We start from the raw sequence: 21,869 nt of genomic DNA, 5'->3' as shown, positions 1-21,869 counted from the left end.
CGAAATTCAACAATATTCAAACATTTATTGAACTTAGTAAGAAATCAACTAAATCTATTCAACTTGTTAGAAAACGCATTCATTTGCCCAAGTCAATCATAAGACATGAACAAAATGCATCAGTGATTCGTATTTCCATGAACTTCCTGAAACGGCACAGGAATGCCCCTGTCTGTGTGCATGTGTGCGGTGCGCGCGTATGTCTACACTTTGTGTAGCCGTTAGCGATGATGCTAATGATAACCTTCTTCTGGTAGGGAAGGAATGGCTTTCCCCAAAACCTTCGCAAGTAAATGTTAACTACAAAGTAGCCTATGCCTGCCTGGCAGAATTATACCGTGATCATTTGCATCACTCCAGTGGCCATTTGTTCTACAGCAACACCGCTTAACCAAACAAAGGTCTCTTCCTGGTGCACTCTTGCATTTAAGGGTAACTACACCCCAAAATCTAAATGTCTTACATTTTTCCCAGACCTCACAAATGGTCACCTGATAGGGTTTAAACATAGTTGTGGACATAGAACATCCAATTGTGCTGTTTTGCTATTAAAAAGGTGTACTTTTGAGAGCGAAAACCTGCCAAAACAGGGACAAACGGTCAACGGGGAAATCTAAACGGAGAAAAGGGAACTTGGGAATTAACGGAATCAGGCAAAACATTGAAGGGATTTTATAGTGCCCCTAATGGACTACAGACATTGACTGTCTCCTAGACTAAAAACAAAGGCTGCATGTACTGCCTATATTTTGAGGGAAACGCACTGTCCATTATTTGATTTGATCAGGGCAGGGCAGCACACACAAACTGCATTTAGTCCAATAACAACCCATGATATTATTAGGGTGATAAATAAAAGGCAGTTGCTCCATGACACAAGAGCACGCTCTACTGGGACAAAAGCTTACAGCACCTGGTATTCCCAGGCGGTCTCCCATCCAAGTACTAACCAGGCCCGACCCTGCTTAGCTTCCGAGATCAGACGAGATCGGGCGTATTCAGGCTGGTATGGCCGTAAGCGAGGAACAACTCTTGGTACACTATATAAAGTCAATGTGTCACTCACTCTGAAAGGGACACAGAAACGTATCCACTTTGTGACACAAACTGAAGAAGCTCAACCCTTGCTTACATTTCCAATATATATATATATATATATATATATTTTTGAGTCTTGTTGGGGGGAAGAGGGCATATCCTATGTTGATTTATGACAAGTTCATTGACTAAGCCCCTATAAAATAGGCGTTGCGGACCGAATCACGGAATCCAGACATTAAACCGAAATTCAACAATATTCAAACATTTATTGAACTTAGTAAGAAATCAACTAAATCTATTCAACTTGTTAGAAAACGCATTCATTTGCCCAAGTCAATCATAAGACATGAACAAAATGCATCAGTGATTCGTATTTCCATGAACTTTCTGAAACGGCACAGGAATGCCCCTGTCTGTGTGCATGTGTGCGGTGCGCGCGTATATCTACACTTTGTGTAGCCGTTAGCGATGATGCTAATGATAACCTTCTTCTGGTAGGGAAGGAATGGCTTTCCCCAAAACCTTCGCAAGTAAATGTTAACTACAAAGTAGCCTATGCCTGCCTGGCAGAATTATACCGTGATCATTTGCATCACTCCAGTGGCCATTTGTTCTACAGCAACACCGCTTAACCAAACAAAGGTCTCTTCCTGGTGCACTCTTGCATTTAAGGGTAACTACACCCCCAAAAATCTAAATGTCTTACATTTTTCCCAGACCTCACAAATGGTCACCTGATAGGGTTTAAACATTGTTGTGGACATAGAACATCCAATTGTGCTGTTTTGCTATTAAAAAGGTGTACTTTTGAGAGCGAAAACCTGCCAAAACAGGGACAAACGGTCAACGGGGAAATCTAAACGGAGAAAAGGGAACTTGGGAATTAACGGAATCAGGCAAAACATTGAAGGGATTTTATAGTGCCCTAATGGACTACAGACATTGACTGTCTCCTAGACTAAAAACAAAGGCTGCGTGTACTGCCTATATTTTGAGGGAAACGCACTGTCCATTATTTGATTTGATCAGGGCAGGGCAGCACACACAAACTGCATTTAGTCCAATAACAATCCATGATATTATTAGGGTGATAAATAAAAGGCAGTTGCTCCATGACACAAGAGCACGCTCTACATTTACATTTACATTTACATTTAAGTCATTTAGCAGACGCTCTTATCCAGAGCGACTTACAGGAGCAATTAGGGTTAAGTGCCTTGCTCAAGGGCACATTTACGTCATTTAGCAGACGCTCTAGTCCAGAGCGACTCACAAATTGATGCATTCACCCTATAGCCAGTGGGATAACCACTTTACAATTTTTGGGGGGGGTAGAAGGATTACTTTATCCTATCCCAGGTATTCCTTAAAGAGGTGGGGTTTCAAATGTCTCCGGAAGGTGGTGAGCGACTCCGCTGTGTGTGTGGGGGGGTAGAAGGATTGCTTTATCCTATCCCAGGTATTCCTTAAAGAGGTGGGGTTTCAAATGTCTCCGGAAGGTGGTGAGTGACTCCGCTGTCCTGGCGTCGTGAGGGAGCTTGTTCCACCATTGGGGTGCCAGAGCAGCGAACAGTTTTGACTGGGCTGAGCGGGAACTATGCTTCCGCAGAGGAAGGGAGCCAGCAGGCCAGAGGTGGATGAACGCAATGCCCTCGTTTGGGTGTAGGGACTGATCAGAGCCCGAAGGTACAGAGGTGCCGTTCCCCTCGCTGCTCCAAAGGCAAGCACCATGGTCTTGTAACGGATGCGAGCTTCAACTGGAAGCCAGTGGAGTGTGCGGAGGAGGGGGGTGACGTGAGAGAACTTGGGAAGGTTGAACACCAGACGGGCTGCGGCATTCTGGATGAGTTGTAGGGGTTTAATGGCACATGCAGGGAGGCCAGCCAACAGCGAGTTGCAGTAATCCAGACGGGAGATGACAAGTGCCTGGATTAGGACCTGTGCCGCTTCCTGTGTGAGGCAGGGTCGTACTCTCCGAATGTTGTAGAGCATGAACCTGCAGGAGCGGGTCACCGCCTTGATGTTAGCGGAGAACGACAGGGTGTTGTCCAGGGTCACGCCAAGGCTCTTCGCACTCTGGGAGGAGGACACAACGGAGTTGTCAACCGTGATGGCGAGATCATGGAACGGGCAGTCCTTCCCCGGGAGGAAGAGCAGCTCCGTCTTGCCAGGGTTCAGCTTGAGGTGGTGATCCGTCATCCATACTGATATGTCTGCCAGACATGCAGAGATGCGATTCGCCACCTGGTTATCAGAAGGGGGAAAGGAGAAGATTAGTTGTGTATCGTCAGCGTAGCAATGATAGGAGAGGCCGTGTGAGGATATGACAGAGCCAAGTGACTTGGTGTATAGGGAGAAAAGGAGAGGGCCTAGAACTGAGCCCTGGGGGACACCAGTGGTGAGAGCACGTGGTGCGGAGACAGCTTCTCGCCACGCCACTTGGTAGGAGCGACCGGTCAGGTAGGACGCAATCCAGGAGTGAGCCGCGCCGGAGATGCCCAGCTCGGAGAGGGTGGAGAGGAGGATCTGATGGTTCACAGTATCAAAGGCAGCAGACAGGTCTAGAAGGACAAGAGCAGAGGAGAGAGAGTTAGCTTTAGCAGTGCGGAGAGCCTCCGTGACACAGAGAAGAGCAGTCTCAGTTGAATGACCAGTCCTGAAACCTGATTGGTTTGGATCAAGAAGGTCATTCTGAGAGAGATAGCAAGAGAGTTGGCTAAAGACGGCACGCTCAATAGTTTTGGAAAGAAAAGAAAGAAGGGATACTGGTCTGTAGTTGTTGACATCAGTGGGGTCGAGTGTTGGTTTTTTTGAGAAGGGGAGCAACTCTCGCTCTCTTGAAGACGGAAGGGACATGGCCAGCGGTCAAGGATGAGTTGATCAGCGAGGTGAGGTAGGGGAGAAGGTCACCGGAGATGGTCTGGAGAAGAGAGGAGGGGATGGGGTCAAGCGGGCAGGTTGTTGGGCGGCCTGCAGTCACAAGTCGCAGGATTTTATCTGGAGAGAGAGGGGAGAAAGAAGTCAAAGCATAGGGTAGGGCAGTGTGAGCAGGACCAGCAGTGTCATTAGACTTAACAAACGAGGATCGGATGTCGTCAACCTTCTTTTCAAAGTGGTTGACGAAGTCATCCACAGAGAGAGAGGAGGGGGGGAGGATTCAGGAGGGAGGAAAATGTGGCAAAGAGCTTCCTAGGGTTAGAGGCAGATGCTTGGAATTTAGAGTGGTAGAAGGTGGCCTTAGCAGCAGAAACAGATGAAGAAAATGTAGAGAGGAGGGAGTGAAAAGATGCCAGGTCGGCAGGGAGTTTAGTTTTCTTCCATTTCCGCTCCGCTGCCCGGAGCTCTGTTCTGTGAGCTCGCAATGAGTCATCAAGCCACGGAGCTGGAGGGGAGGACCGAGCCGGCCGGGAGGATAGGGGACACAGAGAGTCAAAGGATGCAGAAAGGGAGGAGAGGAGGGTTGAGGAGGCAGAATCAGGAGATTGGAGGGAGAAGGATTGAGCAGAGGGAAGAGATGATAGGATGGAAGAGGAGAGAGTAGTGGGAGAGAGAGAGCGAAGGTTGCGGCGGCGCATTACCATCTGTGTAGGGGCAGAGTGAGTAGTGTGGGAGGAGAGCGAGAGAGAAAAGGAAACAAAGTAGTGGTCGGAGACATGGAGGGGAGTTGCAGTGAGATTAGTAGAGGAGCAGCATCTAGTGAAGATGAGGTCAAGCGTATTGCCTGCCTTGTGAGTAGGGGGGACGGTGAGAGGGTGAGGTCAAAAGAGGAGAGGAGTGGAAAGAAGGAGGCAGAGAGAAATGAGTCAAATGTGGACATAGGGAGGTTGAAATCCCCCAAAACTGTGAGGGGTGAGCCATCCTCAGGAAAGGAACTTATCAAGGCGTCAAGCTCATTGATGAACTCTCCAAGGGAACCTGGAGGGCGATAGATGACAAGGATATTAAGCTTAAATGGGCTAGTGACTGTGACAGCATGGAATTCAAATGAGGAGATAGACAGATGGGTTAGGGGAACAATTGAGAATGTCCACTTGGGAGAGATGAGGATTCCTGTACCACCACCCCTCTGACCAGATGCTCTCGGGGTATGCGAGAACACATGGTCAGACGAGGAGAGAGCAGTAGGAGTAGCAGTGTTTTCAGTGGTAATCCATGTTTCCGTCAGCGCCAGGAAGTCGAGGGACTGGAGGTTGGCATAGGCTGGGATGAAGTCAGCTTTGTTGGCAGCAGAACGGCAGTTCCAGAGGCTGCCTGAGACCTGGAACTCCAGGTGTGGGGTGCGTGCAGGGACCACCAGGTTAGAGAGGCAGCAGCCACGCGGTGTGGTGCGTTTGTGTAGCCTGTGCAGAGAGGAGAGAACAGGGATAGGCAGAGGCATAGTTGACAGGCTGTAGCAAATGGCTACAAAAATGCAGAGGAGATCGGAATGAAATGAGCTAAGCATCTGGGAGAGGAGAGAGCAGGGCCTCCCTCACCAAAAACTTCTACCTCAGAAACTAAAATTGTTTCACTGAACCACCCGAACAAAAACTCTCCCAACTTCCACCTTTAGAAATCAGAATTGTTGTGAACCACAGCGGTTCAATGTTTAAAGGAATAGACTCAACCCACTTTATTCAGCTAGCTAACTATGACACCATAGCTAACTAGCATGATAGCATCCAATAACAATAACACACAGTTTAGCACCAACACTTGGTCACAACAAACCACCAATAGTGTGTTAACTAGCTAACTAGCATGCTAGCATCCAGTAACACACAGTTTAGCACCAACACTTGGTCACAACAAACCACCAATAGTGAGTTAACACACTAAACAGATCATTCGTGTCTGTGTCAAGTTCCTTTCATGACGCAGCAATGATTAAACGTTGGCTAGCTAGGACAAGTATATTGTATTTAGCTACTACAGTACAGTTAGCTGGTCGTGTTGGGTAGCTAGCAATGGCCACTGTGTTGACTTTGTTTGGAGAACGGCTAGCTAGCTAGCTTCGTGCTACACCCGGCACACAATGGCTACTGTGTTGACTCTGACTCTGTTCGAAAACGGCTAGTTAGCTCGCTTCGTGCTACAGCCGGCACGGCCGAAGACACTGCCAACCTACAGTAACTACCCACAACAACCCACGATGCCTAGCTATGACGCCATAGCTAACTAGCATGCTAGCATCCATTAACACACAGTTTAGCACCAATACTTGGTTACAACAAACTGCCAAGAGTGTGTTAACACACTAAACAGATAATTCATGTCCGTGTCTAGTTCCTTTCATAACGCATAACGCAGCAAAAATTAAACGTTGGCTAGCAGCACATTAACATTGGAAACAGCTCTCCACCGTTGCTAAACGTTACCAGTAGCTACCCGCTAGCTAGCTAGCCTCGTGCTTCGATACTAACCTACAATAATTACCTACGGAAACCTACAATAACAACAATACTAACCTACAATAACTACAATACCTAACTACAACTAACTACCTACCTACGATCTAATACATGGTTTAAGCTTTACTCAACACCATATGAGAAGCTTACCTCCTGCTAGAGAAAAACACAACCTCTCCCGATGGCTCTCTCACATCGGGCTCTACTGGGACAAAAAGCTTACAGCACCTGGTATTCCCAGGCGGTCTCCCATCCAAGTACTAACCAGGCCCGACCCTGCTTAGCTTCCGAGATCGGACGAGATCGGGCATATTCAGGCTGGTATGGCCGTAAGCGAGGGAACAACTCTTGGTACACTATATAAAGTCAATGTGTCACTCACTCTGAAAGGGACACAGAAACGTATCCACTTTGTGACACAAACTGAAGAAGCTCAACCCTTGCTTACATTTCCAATATATATATATATATATATATATATATATATATTTTGAGTCTTGTTGGGGGGGAAGAGGGCATATCCTATGTTGATTTATGACAAGTTCATTGACTAGGGCCCTATAAAATAGGCGTTGCGGACCGAATCACGGAATCCAGACATTAAACCGAAATTCAACAATATTCAAACATTTATTGAACTTAGTAAGAAATCAACTAAATCTATTCAACTTGTTAGAAAACGCATTCATTTGCCCAAGTCAATCATAAGACATGAACAAAATGCATCAGTGATTCGTATTTCCATGAACTTTCTGAAACGGAACAGGAATGCCCCTGTCTGTGTGCATGTGTGCGGTGCGCGCGTATATCTACACTTTGTGTAGCCGTTAGCGATGATGCTAATGATAACCTTCTTCTGGTAGGGAAGGAATGGCTTTCCCCAAAACCTTCGCAAGTAAATGTTCACTACAAAGTAGCCTATGCCTGCCTGGCAGAATTATACCGTGATCATTTGCATCACTCCAGTGGCCATTTGTTCTACAGCAACACCGCTTAACCAAACAAAGGTCTCTTCCTGGTGCACGCTTGCATTTAAGGGTAACTACACCCCAAAATCTAAATGTCTTACATTTTTCCCAGACCTCACAAATGGTCACCTGATAGGGTTTAAACATTGTTGTGGACATAGAACATCCAATTGTGCTGTTTTGCTATTAAAAAGGTGTACTTTTGAGAGCGAAAACCTGCCAAAACAGGGACAAACGGTCAACGGGGAAATCTAAACGGAGAAAAGGGAACTTGGGAATTAACGGAATCAGGCAAAACATTGAAGGGATTTTATAGTGCCCTAATGGACTACAGACATTGACTGTCTCCTAGACTAAAAACAAAGGCTGCATGTACTGCCTATATTTTGAGGGAAACGCACTGTCCATTATTTGATTTGATCAGGGCAGGGCAGCACACACAAACTGCATTTAGTCCAATAACAATCCATGATATTATTAGGGTGATAAATAAAAGGCAGTTGCTCCATGACACAAGAGCACGCTCTACTGGGACAAAAGCTTACAGCACCTGGTATTCCCAGGCGGTCTCCCATCCAAGTACTAACCAGGCCCGACCCTGCTTAGCTTCCGAGATCGGACGAGATCGGGCGTATTCAGGCTGGTATGGCCGTAAGCGAGGAACAACTCTTGGTACACTATATAAAGTCAATGTGTCACTCACTCTGAAAGGGACACAGAAACGTATCCACTTTGTGACACAAACTGAAGAAGCTCAACCCTTGCTTACATTTCCAATATATATATATATATATTTGAGTCTTGTTGGGGGGGGGGAAGAGGGCATATCCTATGTTGATTTATGACAAGTTCATTGACTAGGGCCCTATAAAATAGGCGTTGCGGACCGAATCACGGAATCCAGACATTAAACCGAAATTCAACAATATTCAAACATTTATTGAACTTAGTAAGAAATCAACTAAATCTATTCAACTTGTTAGAAAACGCATTCATTTGCCCAAGTCAATCATAAGACATGAACAAAATGCATCAGTGATTCGTATTTCCATGAACTTTCTGAAACGGCACAGGAATGCCCCTGTCTGTGTGCATGTGTGCGGTGCGCGCGTATATCTACACTTTGTGTAGCCGTTAGCGATGATGCTAATGATAACCTTCTTCTGGTAGGGAAGGAATGGCTTTCCCCAAAACCTTCGCAAGTAAATGTTAACTACAAAGTAGCCTATGCCTGCCTGGCAGAATTATACCGTGATCATTTGCATCACTCCAGTGGCCATTTGTTCTACAGCAACACCGCTTAACCAAACAAAGGTCTCTTCCTGGTGCACGCTTGCATTTAAGGGTAACTACACCCCAAAATCTAAATGTCTTACATTTTTCCCAGACCTCACAAATGGTCACCTGATAGGGTTTAAACATTGTTGTGGACATAGAACATCCAATTGTGCTGTTTTGCTATTAAAAAGGTGTACTTTTGAGAGCGAAAACCTGCCAAAACAGGGACAAACGGTCAACGGGGAAATCTAAACGGAGAAAAGGGAACTTGGGAATTAACGGAATCAGGCAAAACATTGAAGGGATTTTATAGTGCCCTAATGGACTACAGACATTGACTGTCTCCTAGACTAAAAACAAAGGCTGCATGTACTGCCTATATTTTGAGGGAAACGCACTGTCCATTATTTGATTTGATCAGGGCAGGGCAGCACACACAAACTGCATTTAGTCCAATAACAATCCATGATATTATTAGGGTGATAAATAAAAGGCAGTTGCTCCATGACACAAGAGCACGCTCTACTGGGACAAAAAGCTTACAGCACCTGGTATTCCCAGGCGGTCTCCCATCCAAGTACTAACCAGGCCCGACCCTGCTTAGCTTCCGAGATCGGACGAGATCGGGCGTATTCAGGCTGGTATGGCCGTAAGCGAGGGAACAACTCTTGGTACACTATATAAAGTCAATGTGTCACTCACTCTGAAAGGGACACAGAAACGTATCCACTTTGTGACACAAACTGAAGAAGCTCAACCCCTGCTTACATTTCCAATATATATATATATATATATTTGAGTCTTGTTGGGGGGGGGGGAAGAGGGCATATCCTATGTTGATTTATGACAAGTTCATTGACTAGGGCCCTATAAAATAGGCGTTGCGGACCGAATCACGGAATCCAGACATTAAACCGAAATTCAACAATATTCAAACATTTATTGAACTTAGTAAGAAATCAACTAAATCTATTCAACTTGTTAGAAAACGCATTCATTTGCCCAAGTCAATCATAAGACATGAACAAAATGCATCAGTGATTCGTATTTCCATGAACTTTCTGAAACGGCACAGGAATGCCCCTGTCTGTGTGCATGTGTGCGGTGCGCGCGTATGTCTACACTTTGTGTAGCCGTTAGCGATGATGCTAATGATAACCTTCTTCTGGTAGGGAAGGAATGGCTTTCCCCAAAACCTTCGCAAGTAAATGTTAACTACAAAGTAGCCTATGCCTGCCTGGCAGAATTATACCGTGATCATTTGCATCACTCCAGTGGCCATTTGTTCTACAGCAACACCGCTTAACCAAACAAAGGTCTCTTCCTGGTGCACGCTTGCATTTAAGGGTAACTACACCCCCAAAATCTAAATGTCTTACATTTTTCCCAGACCTCACAAATGGTCACCTGATAGGGTTTAAACATTGTTGTGGACATAGAACATCCAATTGTGCTGTTTTGCTATTAAAAAGGTGTACTTTTGAGAGCGAAAACCTGCCAAAACAGGGACAAGCGGTCAGCGGGGAAATCTAAACGGAGAAAAGGGAACTTGGGAATTAACGGAATCAGGCAAAACATTGAAGGGATTTTATAGTGCCCTAATGGACTACAGACATTGACTGTCTCCTAGACTAAAAACAAAGGCTGCATGTACTGCCTATATTTTGAGAAACGCACTGTCCATTATTTGATTTGATCAGGGCAGGGCAGCACACACAAACTGCATTTAGTCCAATAACAATCCATGATATTATTAGGGTGATAAATAAAAGGCAGTTGCTCCATGACACAAGAGCACGCTCTACTGGGACAAAAAGCTTACAGCACCTGGTATTCCCAGGCGGTCTCCCATCCAAGTACTAACCAGGCCCGACCCTGCTTAGCTTCCGAGATCGGACGAGATCGGGCGTATTCAGGCTGGTATGGCCGTAGCGAGGAACAACTCTTGGTACACTATATAAAGTCAATGTGTCACTCACTCTGAAAGGGACACAGAAACGTATCCACTTTGTGACACAAACTGAAGAAGCTCAACCCTTGCTTACATTTCCAATATATATATATATATTTGAGTCTTGTTGGGGGGGAAGAGGGCATATCCTATGTTGATTTATGACAAGTTCATTGACTAGGGCCCTATAAAATAGGCGTTGCGGACCGAATCACGGAATCCAGACATTAAACCGAAATTCAACAATATTCAAACATTTATTGAACTTAGTAAGAAATCAACTAAATCTATTCAACTTGTTAAAAACGCATTCATTTGCCCAAGTCAATCATAAGACATGAACAAAATGCATCAGTGATTCGTATTTCCATGAACTTTCTGAAACGGCACAGGAATGCCCCTGTCTGTGTGCATGTGTGCGGTGCGCGCGTATGTCTACACTTTGTGTAGCCGTTAGCGATGATGCTAATGATAACCTTCTTCTGGTAGGGAAGGAATGGCTTTCCCCAAAACCTTCGCAAGTAAATGTTAACTACAAAGTAGCCTATGCCTGCCTGGCAGAATTATACCGTGATCATTTGCATCACTCCAGTGGCCATTTGTTCTACAGCAACACCGCTTAACCAAACAAAGGTCTCTTCCTGGTGCACGCTTGCATTTAAGGGTAACTACACCCCAAAATCTAAATGTCTTACATTTTTCCCAGACCTCACAAATGGTCACCTGATATGGTTTAAACATTGTTGTGGACATAGAACATCCAATTGTGCTGTTTTGCTATTAAAAAGGTGTACTTTTGAGAGCGAAAACCTGCCAAAACAGGGACAAGCGGTCAGCGGGGAAATCTAAACGGAGAAAAGGGAACTTGGGAATTAACGGAATCAGGCAAAACATTGAAGGGATTTTATAGTGCCCTAATGGACTACAGACATTGACTGTCTCCTAGACTAAAAACAAAGGCTGCATGTACTGCCTATATTTTGAGGAAACGCACTGTCCATTATTTGATTTGATCAGGGCAGGGCAGCACACACAAACTGCATTTAGTCCAATAACAATCCATGATATTATTAGGGTGATAAATAAAGGCAGTTGCTCCATGACACAAGAGCACGCTCTACTGGGACAAAAGCTTACAGCACCTGGTATTCCCAGGCGGTCTCCCATCCAAGTACTAACCAGGCCCGACCCTGCTTAGCTTCCGAGATCGGACGAGATCGGGCGTATTCAGGCTGGTATGGCCGTAAGCGAGGAACAACTCTTGGTACACTATATAAAGTCAATGTGTCACTCACTCTGAAAGGGACACAGAAACGTATCCACTTTGTGACACAAACTGAAGAAGCTCAACCCTTGCTTACATTTCCAATATATATATATATATATATATATTTGAGTCTTGTTGGGGGGGGGGAAGAGGGCATATCCTATGTTGATTTATGACAAGTTCATTGACTAGGGCCCTATAAAATAGGCGTTGCGGACCGAATCACGGAATCCAGACATTAAACCGAAATTCAACAATATTCAAACATTTATTGAACTTAGTAAGAAATCAACTAAATCTATTCAACTTGTTAGAAAACGCATTCATTTGCCCAAGTCAATCATAAGACATGAACAAAATGCATCAGTGATTCGTATTTCCATGAACTTTCTGTAACGGCACAGGAATGCCCCTGTCTGTGTGCATGTGTGCGGTGCGCGCGTATGTCTACACTTTGTGTAGCCGTTAGCGATGATGCTAATGATAACCTTCTTCTGGTAGGGAAGGAATGGCTTTCCCCAAAACCTTCGCAAGTAAATGTTAACTACAAAGTAGCCTATGCCTGCCTGGCAGAATTATACCGTGATCATTTGCATCACTCCAGTGGCCATTTGTTCTACAGCAACACCGCTTAACCAAACAAAGGTCTCTTCCTGGTGCACGCTTGCATTTAAGGGTAACTACACCCCCAAAATCTAAATGTCTTACATTTTTCCCAGACCTCACAAATGGTCACCTGATATGGTTTAAACATTGTTGTGGACATAGAACATCCAATTGTGCTGTTTTGCTATTAAAAGGTGTACTTTTGAGAGCGAAAACCTGCCAAAACAGGGACAAACGGTCAGCGGGGAAATCTAAACGGAGAAAAAGGGAACTTGGGAATTAACGGAATCAGGCAAAACATTGAAGGGATTTTATAGTGCCCTAATGGACTACAGACATTGACTGTCTCCTAGACTAAAAACAAAGGCTGCATGTACTGCCTATATTTTGAGGAAACGCACTGTCCATTATTTGATTTGATCAGGGCAGGGCAGCACACACAAACTGCATTTAGTCCAATAACAATCCATGATATTATTAGGGTGATAAATAAAAGGCAGTTGCTCCATGACACAAGAGCACGCTCTACTGGGACAAAAAGCTTACAGCACCTGGTATTCCCAGGCGGTCTCCCATCCAAGTACTAACCAGGCCCGACCCTGCTTAGCTTCCGAGATCGGACGAGATCGGGCGTATTCAGGCTGGTATGGCCGTAAGCGAGGGAACAACTCTTGGTACACTATATAAAGTCAATGTGTCACTCACTCTGAAAGGGACACAGAAACGTATCCACTTTGTGACACAAACTGAAGAAGCTCAACCCTTGCTTACATTTCCAATATATATATATATATATATTTGAGTCTTGTGGGGGGGGGAAGAGGGCATATCCTATGTTGATTTATGACAAGTTCATTGACTAGGGCCCTATAAAATAGGCGTTGCGGACCGAATCACGGAATCCAGACATTAAACCGAAATTCAACAATATTCAAACATTTATTGAACTTAGTAAGAAATCAACTAAATCTATTCAACTTGTTAGAAAACGCATTCATTTGCCCAAGTCAATCATAAGATATGAACAAAATGCATCAGTGATTCGTATTTCCATGAACTTTCTGAAACGGCACAGGAATGCCCCTGTCTGTGTGCATGTGTGCGGTGCGTGCGTATGTCTACACTTTGTGTAGCCGTTAGCAATGATGCTAATGATAACCTTCTTCTGGTAGGGAAGGAATGGCTTTCCCCAAAACCTTCGCAAGTAAATGTTAACTACAAAGTAGCCTATGCCTGCCTGGCAGAATTATACCGTGATCATTTGCATCACTCCAGTTGCCATTTGTTCTACAGCAACACCGCTTAACCAAACAAAGGTCTCTTCCTGGTGCATGCTTGCATTTAAGGGTAACTACACCCCAACATCTAAATGTCTTACATTTTTTCCCAGACCTCACAAATGGTCACCTGATAGGGTTTAAACATTGTTGTGGACATAGAACATCCAATTGTGCTGTTTTGCTATTAAAAGGTGTACTTTTGAGAGCGAAAACCTGCCAAAACAGGGACAAAGCGGTCAGCGGGAAATCTAAACGGAGAAAAGGGAACTTGGGAATTAACGGAATCAGGCAAAACATTGAAGGGATTTTATAGTGCCCTAATGGACTACAGACATTGACTGTCTCCTAGACTAAAAACAAAGGCTGCATGTACTGCCTATATTTTGAGGAAACGCACTGTCCATTATTTGATTTGATTGCAGGGCAGGGCAGCACACACAAACTGCATTTAGTCCAATAACAATCCATGATATTATTAGGGTGATAAATAAAAGGCAGTTGCTCCATGACACAAGAGCACGCTCTACTGGGACAAAAAGCTTACAGCACCTGGTATTCCCAGGCGGTCTCCCATCCAAGTACTAACCAGGCCCGACCCTGCTTAGCTTCCGAGATCGGACGAGATCGGGCGTATTCAGGCTGGTATGGCCGTAAGCGAGGGAACAACTCTTGGTACACTATATAAAGTCAATGTGTCACTCACTCTGAAAGGGACACAGAAACGTATCCACTTTGTGACACAAACTGAAGAAGCTCAACCCCTTGCTTACATTTCCATATATTATATATATTTGAGTCTTGTTGGGGGGGGGAAGAGGGCATATCCTATGTTGATTTATGACAAGTTCATTGACTAGGGCCCTATAAAATAGGCGTTGCGGACCGAATCACGGAATCCAGACATTAAACCGAAATTCAACAATATTCAAACATTTATTGAACTTAGTAAGAAATCAACTAAATCTATTCAACTTGTTAGAAAACGCATTCATTTGCCCAAGTCAATCATAAGACATGAACAAAATGCATCAGTGATTCGTATTTCCATGAACTTTCTGAACGGCACAGGAATGCCCCTGTCTGTGTGCATGTGTGCGGTGCGCGCGTATGTCTACACTTTGTGTAGCCGTTAGCGATGATGCTAATGATAACCTTCTTCTGGTAGGGAAGGAATGGCTTTCCCCAAAACCTTCGCAAGTAAATGTTAACTACAAAGTAGCCTATGCCTGCCTGGCAGAATTATACCGTGATCATTTGCATCACTCCAGTGGCCATTTGTTCTACAGCAACACCGCTTAACCAAACAAAGGTCTCTTCCTGGTGCACGCTTGCATTTAAGGGTAACTACACCCCCAAAATCTAAATGTCTTACATTTTTCCCAGACCTCACAAATGGTCACCTGATAGGGTTTAAACATTGTTGTGGACATAGAACATCCAATTGTGCTGTTTTGCTATTAAAAGGTGTACTTTTGAGAGCGAAAACCTGCCAAAACAGGGACAAACGGTCAGCGGGAAATCTAAACGGAGAAAAGGGAACTTGGGAATTAACGGAATCAGGCAAAACATTGAAGGGATTTTATAGTGCCCTAATGGACTACAGACATTGACTGTCTCCTAGACTAAAAACAAAGGCTGCATGTACTGCCTATATTTTGAGGAAACGCACTGTCCATTATTTGATTTGATCAGGGCAGGGCAGCACACACAAACTGCATTTAGTCCAATAACAATCCATGATATTATTAGGGTGATAAATAAAAGGCAGTTGCTCCATGACACAAGAGCACGCTCTACTGGGACAAAAGCTTACAGCACCTGGTATTCCCAGGCGGTCTCCCATCCAAGTACTAACCAGGCCCGACCCTGCTTAGCTTCCGAGATCGGACGAGATCGGGCGTATTCAGGCTGGTATGGCCGTAAGCGAGGAACAACTCTTGGTACACTATATAAAGTCAATGTGTCACTCACTCTGAAAGGGACACAGAAACGTATCCACTTTGTGACACAAACTGAAGAAGCTCAACCCTTGCTTACATTTCCATATATATATATATATTTGAGTCTTGTTGGGGGGGAAGAGGGCATATCCTATGTTGATTTATGACAAGTTCATTGACTAGGGCCCTATAAAATAGGCGTTGCGGACCGAATCACGGAATCCAGACATTAAACCGAAATTCAACAATATTCAAACATTTATTGAACTTAGTAAGAAATCAACTAAATCTATTCAACTTGTTAAAAACGCATTCATTTGCCCAAGTCAATCATAAGACATGAACAAAATGCATCAGTGATTCGTATTTCCATGAACTTTCTGAAACGGCACAGGAATGCCCCTGTCTGTGTGCATGTGTGCGGTGCGCGCGTATGTCTACACTTTGTGTAGCCGTTAGCGATGATGCTAATGATAACCTTCTTCTGGTAGGGAAGGAATGGCTTTCCCCAAAACCTTCGCAAGTAAATGTTAACTACAAAGTAGCCTATGCCTGCCTGGCAGAATTATACCGTGATCATTTGCATCACTCCAGTGGCCATTTGTTCTACAGCAACACCGCTTAACCAAACAAAGGTCTCTTCCTGGTGCACGCTTGCATTTAAGGGTAACTACACCCCCAAAATCTAAATGTCTTACATTTTTCCCAGACCTCACAAATGGTCACCTGATAGGGTTTAAACATTGTTGTGGACATAGAACATCCAATTGTGCTGTTTTGCTATTAAAAAGGTGTACTTTTGAGAGCGAAAACCTGCCAAAACAGGGACAAACGGTCAGCGGGAAATCTAAACGGAGAAAAGGGAACTTGGGAATTAACGGAATCAGGCAAAACATTGAAGGGATTTTATAGTGCCTAATGGACTACAGACATTGACTGTCTCCTAGACTAAAAACAAAGGCTGCATGTACTGCCTATATTTTGAGGAAACGCACTGTCCATTTTATTTGATTTGATCAGGGCAGGGCAGCACACACAAACTGCATTTAGTCCAATAACAATCCATGATATTATTAGGGTGATAAATAAAAGGCAGTTGCTCCATGACACAAGAGCACGCTCTACTGGGACAAAAAGCTTACAGCACCTGGTATTCCCAGGCGGTCTCCCATCCAAGCCCGACCCTGCTTAGCTTCCGAGATCGGACGATATCGGGTGTATTCAGGCTGGTATGGCCGTATCGAGGGAACAACTCTTGGTACACTATATAAAGTCAATGTGTCACTCACTCTGAAAGGGACACAGAAACGTATCCACTTTGTGACACAAACTGAAGAAGCTCAACCCTTGCTTACATTTCCAATATATATAGAGTATTTTTTTTTGGGGGGGGAAGAGGGCATATCCTATGTTGATTTATGACAAGTTCATTGACTAGGGCCCTATAAAATAGGCGTTGCGGACCGAATCACGGAATCCAGACATTAAACCGAAATGCAACAATATTCAAACATTTATTGAACTTAGTAAGAAATCAACTAAATCTATTCAACTTGTTAGAAAACGCATTCATTTGCCCAAGTCAATCATAAGACATGAACAAAATGCATCAGTGATTCGTATTTCCATGAACTTTCTGAACGGCACAGGAATGCCCCTGTCTGTGTGCATGTGTGCGGTGCGCGCGTATGTCTACACTTTGTGTAGCCGTTAGCGATGATGCTAATGATAACCTTCTTCTGGTAGGGAAGGAATGGCTTTCCCCAAAACCTTCGCAAGTAAATGTTAACTACAAAGTAGCCTATGCCTGCCTGGCAGAATTATACCGTGATCATTTGCATCACTCCAGTGGCCATTTGTTCTACAGCAACACCGCTTAACCAAACAAAGGTCTCTTCCTGGTGCACGCTTGCATTTAAGGGTAACTACACCCCAAAATCTAAATGTCTTACATTTTTCCCAGACCTCACAAATGGTCACCTGATAGGGTTTAAACATTGTTGTGGACATAGAACATCCAATTGTGCTGTTTTGCTATTAAAAAGGTGTACTTTTGAGAGCGAAAACCTGCCAAAACAGGGACAAACGGTCAGCGGGGAAATCTAAACGGAGAAAAGGGAACTTGGGAATTAACGGAATCAGGCAAAACATTGAAGGGATTTTATAGTGCCCTAATGGACTACAGACATTGACTGTCTCCTAGACTAAAAACAAAGGCTGCATGTACTGCCTATATTTTGAGAAACGCACTGTCCATTATTTGATTTGATTTGATCAGGGCAGGGCAGCACACACAAACTGCATTTAGTCCAATAACAATCCATGATATTATTAGGGTGATAAATAAAAGGCAGTTGCTCCATGACACAAGAGCACGCTCTACTGGGACAAAAGCTTACAGCACCTGGTATTCCCAGGCGGTCTCCCATCCAAGTACTAACCAGGCCCGACCCTGCTTAGCTTCCGAGATCGGACGAGATCGGGCGTATTCAGGCTGGTATGGCCGTAAGCGAGGGAACAACTCTTGGTACACTATATAAAGTCAATGTGTCACTCACTCTGAAAGGGACACAGAAACGTATCCACTTTGTGACACAAACTGAAGAAGCTCAACCCCTTGCTTACATTTCCAATATATATATATATATTTTGAGTCTTGTTGGGGGGAAGAGGGCATATCCTATGTTGATTTATGACAAGTTCATTGACTAGGGCCCTATAAAATAGGCGTTGCGGACCGAATCACGGAATCCAGACATTAAACCGAAATTCAACAATATTCAAACATTTATTGAACTTAGTAAGAAATCAACTAAATCTATTCAACTTGTTAGAAAACGCATTCATTTGCCCAAGTCAATCATAAGACATGAACAAAATGCATCAGTGATTCGTATTTCCATGAACTTTCTGAAACGGCACAGGAATGCCCCTGTCTGTGTGCATGTGTGCGGTGCGCGCGTATGTCTACACTTTGTGTAGCCGTTAGCGATGATGCTAATGATAACCTTCTTCTGGTAGGGAAGGAATGGCTTTCCCCAAAACCTTCGCAAGTAAATGTTAACTACAAAGTAGCCTATGCCTGCCTGGCAGAATTATACCGTGATCATTTGCATCACTCCAGTGGCCATTTGTTCTACAGCAACACCGCTTAACCAAACAAAGGTCTCTTCCTGGTGCACGCTTGCATTTAAGGGTAACTACACCCCAAAATCTAAATGTCTTACATTTTTCCCAGACCTCACAAATGGTCACCTGATAGGGTTTAAACATTGTTGTGGACATAGAACATCCAATTGTGCTGTTTTGCTATTAAAAAGGTGTACTTTTGAGAGCGAAAACCTGCCAAAACAGGGACAAACGGTCAGCGGGGAAATCTAAACGGAGAAAAGGGAACTTGGGAATTAACGGAATCAGGCAAAACATTGAAGGGATTTTATAGTGCCCTAATGGACTACAGACATTGACTGTCTCCTAGACTAAAAACAAAGGCTGCATGTACTGCCTATATTTTGAGGAAACGCACTGTCCATTATTTGATTTGATCAGGGCAGGGCAGCACACACAAACTGCATTTAGTCCAATAACAATCCATGATATTATTAGGGTGATAAATAAAAGGCAGTTGCTCCATGACACAAAGCACGCTCTACTGGGACAAAAAGCTTACAGCACCTGGTATTCCCAGGCGGTCTCCCATCCAAGTACTAACCAGGCCCGACCCTGCTTAGCTTCCGAGATCGGACGAGATCGGGCGTATTCAGGCTGGTATGGCCGTAGCGAGGAACAACTCTTGGTACACTATATAAAGTCAATGTGTCACTCACTCTGAAAGGGACACAGAAACGTATCCACTTTGTGACACAAACTGAAGAAGCTCAACCCTTGCTTACATTTCCATTATATATATATATATATTTGAGTCTTGTTGGGGGGGAGAGGGCATATCCTATGTTGATTTATGACAAGTTCATTGACTAGGGCCCTATAAAATAGGCGTTGCGGACCGAATCACGGAATCCAGACATTAAACCGAAATTCAACAATATTCAAACATTTATTGAACTTAGTAAGAAATCAACTAAATCTATTCAACTTGTTAGAAAACGCATTCATTTGCCCAAGTCAATCATAAGACATGAACAAAATGCATCAGTGATTCGTATTTCCATGAACTTTCTGAAACGGCACAGGAATGCCCCTGTCTGTGTGCATGTGTGCGGTGCGCGCGTATGTCTACACTTTGTGTAGCCGTTAGCGATGATGCTAATGATAACCTTCTTCTGGTAGGGAAGGAATGGCTTTCCCCAAAACCTTCGCAAGTAAATGTTAACTACAAAGTAGCCTATGCCTGCCTGGCAGAATTATACCGTGATCATTTGCATCACTCCAGTGGCCATTTGTTCTACAGCAACACCGCTTAACCAAACAAAGGTCTCTTCCTGGTGCACGCTTGCATTTAAGGGTAACTACACCCCAAAATCTAAATGTCTTACATTTTTCCCAGACCTCACAAATGGTCACCTGATAGGGTTTAAACATTGTTGTGGACATAGAACATCCAATTGTGCTGTTTTGCTATTAAAAAGGTGTACTTTTGAGAGCGAAAACCTGCCAAAACAGGGACAAACGGTCAGCGGGGAAATCTAAACGGAGAAAAGGGAACTTGGGAATTAACGGAATCAGGCAAAACATTGAAGGGATTTTATAGTGCCCTAATGGACTACAGACATTGACTGTCTCCTAGACTAAAAACAAAGGCTGCATGTACTGCCTATATTTTGAGGGAAACGCACTGTCCATTATTTGATTTGATCAGGGCAGGGCAGCACACACAAACTGCATTTAGTCCAATAACAATCCATGATATTATTAGGGTGATAAATAAAAGGCAGTTGCTCCATGACACAAGAGCACGCTCTACTGGGACAAAAAGCTTACAGCACCTGGTATTCCCAGGCGGTCTCCCATCCAAGTACTAACCAGGCCCGACCCTGCTTAGCTTCCGAGATCGGACGAGATCGGGCGTATTCAGGCTGGTATGGCCGTAAGCGGGGAACAACTCTTGGTACACTATATAAAGTCAATGTGTCACTCACTCTGAAAGGGACACAGAAACGTATCCACTTTGTGACTCCTGTATTTTGGAATCTTCTTGGTCTCTGTGAAACACAACATGTCTGCCTTAACAACACTAAAACCTACTCAAATTTGCTCATATTTCTCAGGCTTCTGTACCATTTAGGGATGCACTGTAATCCATTTTTTGCCCGGAGGTTATAATCGAGACCACAACAAGTCCTTTCAAACCTACTGTTTTTGTTTTGCCAGAAGACATTACGGCACTCTTCAGGCATATCTGCCACTGTCTCTGAATCCCACACTCCCCATGTCCCTCTCTTTTTCTCCCTCCATAAACACACTCCCCTCCTCTTCCTCAGAAGTGAGGGTCCATTGTTTGCAAAAATTAAGTGATCTTTTCCCTTCTTACATACTCTACTCGTCTATCCCTTTTCACACACATTACCTATGTTCAAACATTCTCCAGCATAATCCCTTGTTCTCATTTTATGTCAAGTAATTCTACATCCATTATGCACTGAATACATACTACATCCTTCACTATTCTTTACCAAAATACTCAAATCCCTCACAGTGTTAAGATTTGGTAGAATATGCAAAGGATTGCACATTGTCTGAAAACTTCACCTTGCAAAATCTCGTCCCGTCTACAATGTCTGTTCCTGGCCACATCCTCCTCTTGATTGGCTTCCTTCACTTTCCAGCCTCTTCAGTTTCTCATATATCTCCCCATCTGTAATGTATACAGGCAAGTTCAAAACGGACACCTCAAGTCATCGTCTCTTTTCTGCAGTTTACAGTTCTTTATACTTTAGCCAATCCATTAGTCTTTCTCTTCCCTTTACTTAACATTGTTATTTCATACTTATTTCCGTCTCTTCTCCACATCCAAGTATTGTTCCACAACTTCCTTATTCCTCTCATACAATTCCATGATTGTTATTTTCACCTTACTCCCATTATTCTACGTTCCCGTCAGTTCCTTCTCATACTTTCTTTTCTTCAGTTCTTCATTTGAAATTCTGATTTCACTGTTGTCCTTTCTCATCAATCAGTTTGTATTCTT

The 21,869-nt window shown here is 43.9% G+C and overlaps 12 non-coding genes across 12 annotated transcripts; all 12 read right to left on the bottom strand.

Moving 5' to 3' along the window:
- Positions 1-901: 901 nt before the first annotated feature.
- On the bottom strand, positions 902-1,020 carry LOC123489724. The gene has a single exon (XR_006660616.1). It is a non-coding gene; the product is annotated as a 5S ribosomal RNA (ribosomal RNA).
- Positions 1,021-6,647: 5,627 nt separating this feature from the next.
- On the bottom strand, positions 6,648-6,766 carry LOC123489725. The gene has a single exon (XR_006660617.1). It is a non-coding gene; the product is annotated as a 5S ribosomal RNA (ribosomal RNA).
- A 1,171-nt stretch (positions 6,767-7,937) lies between these two features.
- Positions 7,938-8,056, bottom strand: LOC123489723. The gene has a single exon (XR_006660615.1). It is a non-coding gene; the product is annotated as a 5S ribosomal RNA (ribosomal RNA).
- A 1,157-nt stretch (positions 8,057-9,213) lies between these two features.
- On the bottom strand, positions 9,214-9,332 carry LOC123489722. Its single transcript, XR_006660614.1, has one exon. It is a non-coding gene; the product is annotated as a 5S ribosomal RNA (ribosomal RNA).
- A 1,160-nt stretch (positions 9,333-10,492) lies between these two features.
- On the bottom strand, positions 10,493-10,610 carry LOC123489727. The gene has a single exon (XR_006660619.1). It is a non-coding gene; the product is annotated as a 5S ribosomal RNA (ribosomal RNA).
- A 1,148-nt stretch (positions 10,611-11,758) lies between these two features.
- LOC123489721 lies at positions 11,759-11,877 on the bottom strand. The gene has a single exon (XR_006660613.1). It is a non-coding gene; the product is annotated as a 5S ribosomal RNA (ribosomal RNA).
- Positions 11,878-13,040: 1,163 nt separating this feature from the next.
- LOC123489731 lies at positions 13,041-13,159 on the bottom strand. Its single transcript, XR_006660623.1, has one exon. It is a non-coding gene; the product is annotated as a 5S ribosomal RNA (ribosomal RNA).
- A 1,159-nt stretch (positions 13,160-14,318) lies between these two features.
- LOC123489730 lies at positions 14,319-14,437 on the bottom strand. Its single transcript, XR_006660622.1, has one exon. It is a non-coding gene; the product is annotated as a 5S ribosomal RNA (ribosomal RNA).
- A 1,150-nt stretch (positions 14,438-15,587) lies between these two features.
- On the bottom strand, positions 15,588-15,706 carry LOC123489729. The gene has a single exon (XR_006660621.1). It is a non-coding gene; the product is annotated as a 5S ribosomal RNA (ribosomal RNA).
- Positions 15,707-18,113: 2,407 nt separating this feature from the next.
- On the bottom strand, positions 18,114-18,232 carry LOC123489728. Its single transcript, XR_006660620.1, has one exon. It is a non-coding gene; the product is annotated as a 5S ribosomal RNA (ribosomal RNA).
- Positions 18,233-19,384: 1,152 nt separating this feature from the next.
- Positions 19,385-19,502, bottom strand: LOC123489726. Its single transcript, XR_006660618.1, has one exon. It is a non-coding gene; the product is annotated as a 5S ribosomal RNA (ribosomal RNA).
- A 1,153-nt stretch (positions 19,503-20,655) lies between these two features.
- LOC123489720 lies at positions 20,656-20,774 on the bottom strand. Its single transcript, XR_006660612.1, has one exon. It is a non-coding gene; the product is annotated as a 5S ribosomal RNA (ribosomal RNA).
- Positions 20,775-21,869: the final 1,095 nt, after the last annotated feature.

The sequence above is a fragment of the Coregonus clupeaformis genome, unplaced genomic scaffold (genome assembly GCF_020615455.1).
Source record: "Coregonus clupeaformis isolate EN_2021a unplaced genomic scaffold, ASM2061545v1 scaf3226, whole genome shotgun sequence".
NCBI lineage: Eukaryota > Metazoa > Chordata > Actinopteri > Salmoniformes > Salmonidae > Coregonus > Coregonus clupeaformis.
Note: the sequence above shows the minus strand (reverse complement) of the source record. Positions and strands in the feature narration are given on the sequence as shown.